This window comes from Panicum virgatum, chromosome 8N, assembly GCF_016808335.1.
Source record: "Panicum virgatum strain AP13 chromosome 8N, P.virgatum_v5, whole genome shotgun sequence".
Taxonomy (NCBI): domain Eukaryota; kingdom Viridiplantae; phylum Streptophyta; class Magnoliopsida; order Poales; family Poaceae; genus Panicum; species Panicum virgatum.
This window is the reverse complement of record NC_053152.1, coordinates 45878839-45888427: the sequence shown is the minus strand read 5'-3', so window position 1 is coordinate 45888427 and position 9589 is coordinate 45878839. Positions and strand designations below refer to the sequence as shown.

General features: G+C 46.1%; 1 long non-coding RNA gene across 1 annotated transcript; it reads left to right on the top strand.

Annotated features, from left to right (window-relative positions):
• The first annotated feature begins 1436 nt into the window (after positions 1-1436).
• LOC120686857 lies at positions 1437-2085 on the top strand. Its single transcript, XR_005680419.1, has 3 exons — positions 1437-1688; positions 1765-1833; positions 1933-2085. It is a non-coding gene; the product is annotated as an uncharacterized LOC120686857 (long non-coding RNA).
• The last annotated feature ends 7504 nt before the right edge of the window (positions 2086-9589 follow it).

Sequence of the window (9589 nt, the reverse complement as noted above, 5' to 3'; positions counted from 1 at the left end):
GCTGCGAGGAGTATTTTAATCGATGGGATGTTGGCTGGGAGCAATGGGTTTATGTATTTCTTTGTTGTTCAAATCCTGCAAGGTAGAACGCAAGGAACGCAAAACGCATAGCACCAATAATGGATTGTCAGCACCGCTGTCAACGTTTTTAAACTAAGACGTTAAATTCATTTTGTTTGCAGGGACACTGACTCCGGGGTCTTATCTCACCAATTCTGCTGCAGTTTTTGATGGGATTTGTCATGAAGCTGAACCGGGCCACCAAAGTGTTGGAAGAGCTTGGGTGGCCCTACTGTACGATCTCATGCATCTAGGCAGCAATCGTGGTGCGGTACTGAGGCAGTTGTCCATGAACTGATCTAGGTCGACACATTGCAATGCTAGACCACGCCTTATCCATGCTTCTTCACAAGCTAGTTCAAAGATGCAATGGTTAAGAGATACATTCCCTGGATCATGGATCCATGTACTACACGGCCCTCAATGCCGGATGGTCGCCGCTGGCTGCAATGCAATGGCAGCACGCATGCCACATGCATGACATATGGGTGCCTAGCTAAACACCCATAGGACATGCACAATTGATAGCTCTAGTTCCACCCATTTCTTCTTATATGTAGATCAATCCATTGAAGAAGGAACTCCAAGACCTTTGTACGCGGAACATATGTTTTTGTTGTCTCATCCAAATATAGTGTTCCCCCGCGTGCGCTCACATCCGCTCCGTCTACTGATGGAACAAAACAACTACTCACCAAAAGCACTTACTTTAGAGCGCCTTGAGCCGCCCCCACTCCAACAGCGATCTCCACAAATCAGCTCGAGTACCACTCCAGCAAGCCATGATGCCCGGACCATCACCCCCGCTACAGTTAAGCAGGTACTAGATGCTGCTGCCAGCCGGCCGGCTCAGCCAATTGAAATAAACAATACTACGGTTACAACAGTAAGTGCCGGGATGGGTGGATAGGGGAAGAATTCATGCATTTCGTCATATACGTCGCGTTAACAGTAATCGTCTTTCTGGGTTCGAGGTTCGTTTTGTTGGTTGAGTCATGCAAGTGGTCCGGTGCCCCACCAAGGTGGATTTTGAACTCGATGATGGAACCGGCTCGATCAGTTGCATTTATTGGTACGTGCCAGAACTCGGAGCCATATATGGTACGTGCCATATATGGCATGCAATGGCTCGATCAGTTGCAGCCAATTAGAATTCCTGTAATTAATAGATCACATAATGCAGGTTCTTCGACTCGAGTAGGCCCGACCCCACTTTCGATAACATCCTCATCGGGAACTATGCTGTTACACACGAGCACGTTACTTTCGTCGATAATCAAATAGTATCAAGGGTATTTAGCGCGAGGTACGTGGTTAGATGCAGTTTGTCGAATATTTTTTTATGTTAGTGACGGCCATCACATGTAATACACGAACATTTGTCGTTCAGGCAGATAGTGGACCACAACGAGATCACGCACCACTTCCTGTTATCCATCTCCATCTACAGTGCCGTCGCGCCGTCGACAATGAGGTAATTACAAATACAAATTAAGCGGCCACCACGGCAAGTTTTCTCTCTGACTTATTTGCCAAGACGGTGAATAACAGCCGATCACAGAACGTGATAAACAAACTGTAGCATGCAGCGACAGCATTATGTCAATTTTGGACACCGAGTCGCACAGGTATATTTTTTACGAATGCTTTCGCTTTGTAACTGATCTTAACTATCACTGGAGGCCCACACAGTTTGATCTGCAGGCATGGTCTGAAAGGGGTCAATATTCATTATCTCGGTGCCCGTTTGGGCAAAGATATCAAAGACATCAGGTGACGTTTGCAGTAAAATTCAAGCAGCGATCCTCATTAATGAGAAGATTTTGCATAATTTCCTGATCTTGCATAATTCTCCTTCTTCCTCATAAACAGGAAGGAGCTGAGCGCCCTTCAAATCATCGAAGAGGTCTACAACACCGTAGACGAAGACCACTACAAGGCAACATCAGAAGATTTGCTTTTATTGTGACTCGTTGCCTTTTTATGTGAGGAGGAATAAAATATGCGGCATCGTTTTCTTCTTAAGAAGTGCGTACTGTATCATTGTATTACTATCACTTGACTTTATATCAGTTCAAATCAATGGCCTCCTGGAAAACTATTATCTTATTATTTGGCCAACAAATGGAGCCTTCACGTTTGCTCTCAAGGTCTAGAAATCCCCACGTTAATTGGAGAAAAATAGAAAAATAGAAAATGGTATTACCCACTACTGCCATTTCGATCCTGGAAAACTATTATCTTTGCATGTGGCCAACAAATAGAGCCTTGACGTTCGCTCTGAAGGCCTAGCAATCCCCATGTTAATCGGAGAAAAATAGAAAAATAGAATATGGTATTGCCCACTACTGCCATTTCGATAAAAATTTATCCTAAAATACCCATATCCCTAATTAAAAATCACCCACCAGTGCCATTATGAAAAATTAAATATAAAATACCATTTAGCTATGTATCAGTTACAAATATATACTATTAATAAAAACTAAAGCTAACATCAATCAATTAAATTAAAATGAAAATAATAATAATTATCTACATAATATTATTAAAGCTGAACAAATCAAATTGTTATTATAGGTAGATTATAGTTGAATTGTTTTAACCAACAATAAGCCATAATTTACGATACTGAACATGATGATGTATGGTAAAAAAATAATGTAACCTTTAAGTTAGGATACAACGACATGCAAATTTTAATACTAGCCGTGCAAATGCGCGGACTATACGCCTAGTTGCTTAACGAAAGATCAAATCCGTTAGACCGGGGGGGGGGGGACGTGGCGGTCCCCCTACGTGCGGCCACGTCCCGGTACGCGCGTTCATGTGCGCGCTTTTAAGTCCGGTAGGACCCACAAACTTCTGACTTATTTTAAGAAAAAGGTTGCGTTGCGAGTCAATCGCCTGGCCCCGGTCCAGGTGGCCGATTGCTCACTCGTCTAGTAGAGTACTTGCGGTCAATCAGAAATGGGTTGGGTCTACATCAACAGGCCGGAACCTGCTTCAGTTCAGGGAAAAGTCTGCAAGGCATGCTGTTGCGTGTGGAGTTTCTTCGGCACGGTGCTGTTCACCTACAGATGGATGAGGCTTCCTATAGGGCACACCACCAGGACGGTGCGTTCGAATTACAGAAGTTGGCGATAGCGCATGTAGGTTCTGCATGACAAGCTTTGGCAACAAAGAAAGACGACATGCAATTCAAGGGGAATGAATATACAACGCCAACGTGATGACACACTTCATGGGGCGGACTCGCGGCATGGCCAGTGTCCAGAATGCATTGTTCTACAGCATCACTATAGCGCCATTTGTGTTAGAGTTTTTCAGGAGTGCCGGACGTGCGCAATAAATTTAGGGGCCCACATCCGCGTCCACTACGATCGATCGTATCACCATGACAAGTAACTATGCACATGGCACATGAGCAGTCCGGCTACCAGTGGTCATGATTCTTTTCCACCATGCACGTACAGATGACAGCGGTCAACACACTTAATCAAACCATGAGTCAGCAGCACGTCAAGCTATACGGAGCAGGCCACAAACCAGGAGTCTATCAGCAGCACGACAAACGAACAAGGCCACTCATAACCCACATACGATATCACCAACTGTTTAGGTAGAACATGCAGGAGTATAGCTTGACCACTGTAGTCAAAACAGCAGTGTTGAAGTAGGGAGCCTCAATCGGCTGTAGTTCAACAGCACCAGATCGAAGAACGCCACGCACCAGCATGGGTGCTGGTGTTGCGCATGCTTTTTTCAGTTTTGCAACAGGTTTCACCCTGCTAGACCCATACCGGTCAAGCTGGCCACATCCAGACCTGATATCAGTTGTCCACGCGCGGTCAGTTCTAGATCCGCCGATGGCAGGCAGCACTACTAGAAAAAGTGCCATAGGCACCGGTTGAGATTGCCCTTTGGTACCGGTTTTTTGAACCGGTACCCCGAAAGTGGTACCAATGGCTCGAGCCTTTGGTACCGGGTAAAATAACCGGTACCTAAGGCCTCCAAAATGAGACAAAATATTCTTTCGCTGGGATTTGAACCCACGACCTCTAGCCTCATACGCTACACCTTTACCATCTCAGCTACACAGTTGTTCTGATTGAGAAGGAGATAAATTCCTTTTAAAGTAACCCATGTATGAGCCATAGGTACCGGTTTGTGTTACCAACCGGTACCAAAGGCTCCTAAGGTACCGGTTGGTAACATCAACCGGTACCTAAGGCTCGTCTATAGGTACCGGTTGGTGGTACCATCCGGTACTAATATAAAAATTACCACCCGGTACCTATGGATAGCCTTAGGTACCAGTTGATAATACCAACCGGTGCCTAAGGCCCATTCAAAGATTCCATCCACCCCAAAAGTACCGGTATGGAGATGAACCGGTACCTATGCTACCATAGGTACCGGTTCATCTTGATACTGGTACTTTTGGGGTGGACCTAAGGCTTGTTTTCTAGTAGTGCAGCATGCATCTTAAGTAGTGGCCGGTTGACACTATATGCCATTGTTGACGAACCAAAGCCACGGACCACTTGTTTCCACCACCACGCTTGCCATCGCGGCGCGCTTCGTGCTTTGAGCTGTCTGCACCAACTCCGACTGCATGGAGGACGAACAGGTTTGACCCACACACACAGAGTTCTTTTCCCTTTTTCGTCCTCACACACGTTCTCACATGAGAAGATGAAATGACATCGCCGGCATCGAAGCCAACCTATAGTTGCCTGCTCACAGGTTTCTTATAAATTTGCAGCATTGGCAGCTGGAAGGGGAGAGGTTCGTTGACAACGACAAGGGAGAATCGCGCACAACCAGAAATAACCAGCAGTACATGATCCAAGACCAGCTTGCGCGCCTTGAGGAGGACATGGGGTGTCTCGTTACCGACTTTCCTTGCCCCGAAACTCAGGTTCAAGATTTCGTCCCGCAGGAACTACAAGGATTGTTGGGCTCCATCAACACCGCGCAGGTAACGCACGTGGTCATTTCCTTAGCTGAACCAACCATGCTTAGATTTGCCAGGGACGGTAAGAAATAAGGAGGAAAAAGTAAATTTTCGTATTAATTTTCAGGTCCAGAAATCGGCCGAACGCGCAGAAGTAATGCAGCCGAGAAAGGTAACTACTGGAAAGCACTACCTACCGAATATCCAACCTCATTTTATCCAACGGGGCAATTTCTACCGTAATTTTTTTTTTGGCTTGCATAGGTGCGTGGTGAACCCATAATGGGCACATCTGTCCTCGCCGACGCGATGGCCTCACATGATGAGATCAACACCGAGTCTGCTTTCTTGCAGGCTCGTTCTACGGCACAAGTGACATTAGTCGAACAGTCCTTTTTCGCCTAGGTAAATCTGGAATCATCACGCCCGGATGGTACTGTAGTCTCTAGGCACGGTAATTAAAGTAGAAAAGTTTTTAGCCGCTGCGCCGTGTAGACAATATGATAAGAACCAATTAGTGGGCTGTTTATGGGCTCCACACGGCAAGGTATCACGGCCTGGCAGGGGGGGGGGGGACGAAAAGTCTTGCCGGTCTGGCCCAGGGGCAGGGGGGAAGGTGGCTCATGCACCAATATAACCAACGTATACGCAGCGTCCTCTCCGTCTCGTCTACCACCCAGTCTACCCACGCCGTCCCAATCCCCCTCCCCAACCACCCCCCTCCACACCCCACGGCCGAGTACTCAGCTTATGGAGGCCATGGAAGCGGAAAGGACACCAAGCTCCGTGTTCGAGGATTCAATCAGATCTAATTCTAGGTCGCCGGTAAGCTTAGAACACAATTTGTATCTGCTCCAGATTTCTTAGCACCAAGATCTAGTCAGCGAGACACTTTTTGAGCAACGAAAAACAAACTACCGACTCACTAAGCATGGCCTCTCTTTTTTATCTCCGATAGTAGTCGTCGTCTTGTTTACCTCTCTTTTATCGTACCTTGCCTTCTCCGTTGCAGAATCCATCCCAAGGCATCAAGAGCGGGGCAATGGAAGAAGATGTACTATATGAAACCAAGGCAGCGGCAACAGAGGTAGGCGACGACCCACTCGGATTCGGCAGCGACCTCAACTTTCATGACAATCCACGCGGCTGCCAGGTAAGCTAGCGGCCGGGTAAATATGGCGCTCCGGTTTAATCCCCACAGCTATGTCTGGCAGGTTTTTTCTTTGCCAAATGTTATGTTCTCTCGTACCAGGAAAGGGGTGCCCAAAGCATCGAAATAGTTGGCGAGTACAACAACATCAAATCGTCCTGCTCCAGGCTAATCTCCCTGGTGAAACCTGGCCAGAGCCAGCTCTCACTGGGCACAAAACTAAAGAGGCTCGACATCCGGATGCAAGGTAAAAATTCTAAACCAACGCCTCACTCTTTTTCTGGGCGATTTTTTCTTTTTTATATTTAAAAAAATCAAAATTTCAAAAATATATGTCTGTTTCGAAAAATTTCGAAAATATACCCCGGTCGTCCGCCCAAAGGGCGACAGGACCTGTTTGTAATTTTTTTCTTCTAATTTGCAAAGAGGTCCCTGGCCGGGGGCACGTGGGGGCAAGGGGGGCCTGTCGCCCCCCCTCGGGTGACTGGGGGCCCCACCCCCAGGCGACACGGGGGGCCTGTCGCCCCCCTCGGGCGACCGGCTCTTCCCCCCTTATATAAGCCCTTGGCCCCATTCCCTCCTCGTTTGAGCCCAAAAATTCCACCAAAATTCCAGAAAAAAAGAGGTGTGAGGAGAAGGGAAACGGCGAAGCCCTGCCGGATTGCGCACTTATGATCTGCAAGTAAGTACATTTAACTTATGTATTTTTTCATTGGTATTGTAGAGTAATTTAATTTAATTAGTGCTATAGTAGAACCATTTAAGTAGGAGTTTAATGATACTTTAGTTACGTAGTAGTAAATTAGTTTAGTAAATTAGTACTACACGTTTATTATTACAATTGCAGTACTATTAGAGACGTGTTTATAAATTAATTATGATTTAGAATAGAATTTCGCATATGCAGTATAGAATTTGAGTGTCATCATGTAGTTATGAATAGTTATATATTGTAGTTGAAATCCATACTTAGTTTTTACAGATTATTGAATAAGGTAGTAAAGTAAAGAGTATAACTCGATAAGTATTCTGTGATATACAGATATGTCGAGCAAGATGCAGTTTCAAGTATTTTTTGGTGACTATAATGTTTTGTATGGGCCAAATGGAGTAGACCTTTCTGCCTTTAAGTGCACATCTAGCGCCATAGATAAATCTCTGGAGAGGAGTTTGGGTTCCATATATAAGTGGCTGCAGCGTGGGTTCCGTGTTGATCCGAAGACACATATGATGACCGTCCAGTCTCTTGTTAATTGGGAGGTAGAAAGTGATTTATAAGAATTGATGATGATACACAGCACTGATGACTGGCAGAAGTACATGCAAGCAGCTCTAGAGCGTGGGTGGCCTCTGGCCATTCTTGTTCAAACCCGGGAGAAGACACAAAATGAAATCCAACATGGTGCAAATCAAGCAACTCCGAGTATTCGAAGAGAGACCATCTATGTTGAGCAAGACGAGTCAGAAGAGATAGAGAACCAAAACATCGGACCACAGGGCCTTGCTGATGAGGGAGAGAGGATACATTGCATTGTGGACGAGATGGAGGCAGAAGACCAAACCGCAATGGAGATGGAAGAATATGAGGGCTCATCTGATGACGAGCAGTACTCATTGCCAAAAGAGTGGAAGGAGCATGGTTTTGGCAATCATGTCGTAGAAGACGTACAAAATCAGGAGTGGGAGTACAGAGGGAATGAGGTAGTGCAAGGTGCAACATATCCAAACATTGAAGCCGTAAAAGATGCTGTGAGACTATGGGCAATATCATTGAAACAAGAATTTAGAGTCGTAAAGTCTGGCAGTAAAGAATATGAGGTGAAGTGTGTGAATGATGGATATCCATGGCGAGTACATGCATTCAAGGGAAAATGGAAGTCGAACTGGAAATGTTCCATTGTGACAGAGCACACTTGTTTGCGTTCAGAAGTTCTTCCCTCGCATCGTAATATATCATGCGACTTTGTTGCCAAGCAAATATATGGGTTGATTATGGACAACCTAAATTATGAGCCAAAAATGATTATCAGACAACTCCTTTAGGGCTTACGTCACCTGGTACTTACCCCGGACTCGGGCTCGTCTGGTTTATGTTGACACTCACCCGCACCCACACCAGGCGAGGCCTCAGGATGGCTATGCCCGGCACCACGTGGAGGCACTAGCTAGCGCGGTGAGTCTCTTGATCATATTTGCATATATATATTAATATTCATAAGATAATTCATGTGTTACTAATTGTTCCTTTACTCAATGGATGCAGTTTCGCCTTTGCAACATGATGGAGACGGACTACTCGACTTACCTGACGAGGGTACGTGCCGGATCCCCAATGACCCAGTTTGAGCAGACAGAGGCATGGTCGAGACAGCGTGACCAGTTGCGTTCAGTACTGCACAACTTGGGAAGCCGTGTGCAGTATGAAGACAGCCACGGGTCGTCCCAGGCCTCATCATCGTTCCCGTGTCCGGCGACCGTGCACGGGCCGACGTCTCAGTACTACACAACTGCAGGTAACGTAGATATCTCTTTAAAATTAGATCAAGTGTTGCTACATATTTACTAATATCACAAACAGGATACGATCCAGCTACTGCGTTCGGCCATACTGGAATGTTTAGAGGGGGCACCACCAGTTGGCGGACCGTATCCAGGGATGGTACCGGGGCCACAGATACCGGCCTACACAGGTTAGTTTATGTTTCGTATTTCGGTTTCTACATGTCATGACGAAAGACACGAGCGTACGCTAACATCCGCATTTTATGCGTAGGATTCTACCCCGATGCGGGCGCCGGACCTTCTTCCTCCTTTCGACCTGGTACAAAACACTCTCTCAATACACTTACTAATTTACCACGCAATATATGTTGGTTTACGTTTATATGTTACGCAAGGTTTGTTTTGAGTACGTTAGTTCCAGATAACGAGTGCGTCACCTTAGACGAACTCGACAGCTTGACTCCAGAGTCACCTGGCTCGCACGGTGACCCCAATGTCTTGGGGTATTCAAAGCTAGGAGGAGCACCACTTGGGATCTCTCAGCAGCAGACATCGCAGCCCCTTTTGCGTCCTAAGCGACAGGTGAGGTCTCCGGATCGTCACACCTACTCCGAGGGCCATGTCCGTGCCCAGCAGAGGGCTAAGAGGTTCCGACGCCCTAGGGGTGGTTAGATATATCCGATGTTTGTATCTCTGATGTTTATTTGTAATGAGATAGCTGTGGACTGCTTATTTGTACACTTCAACGTTCGCCTCTGATCACTCTCGTATTTTCCATTACATACGATAGATGGTATGTTTATGCTTCGATGCTCCATTAGGACTAACTACGATTCAAACTCGACATTATGTACATGTCCAGTGAATGCAAGTTAGGTACGAGACATACATACAAGCATAATACAACATTAACAATA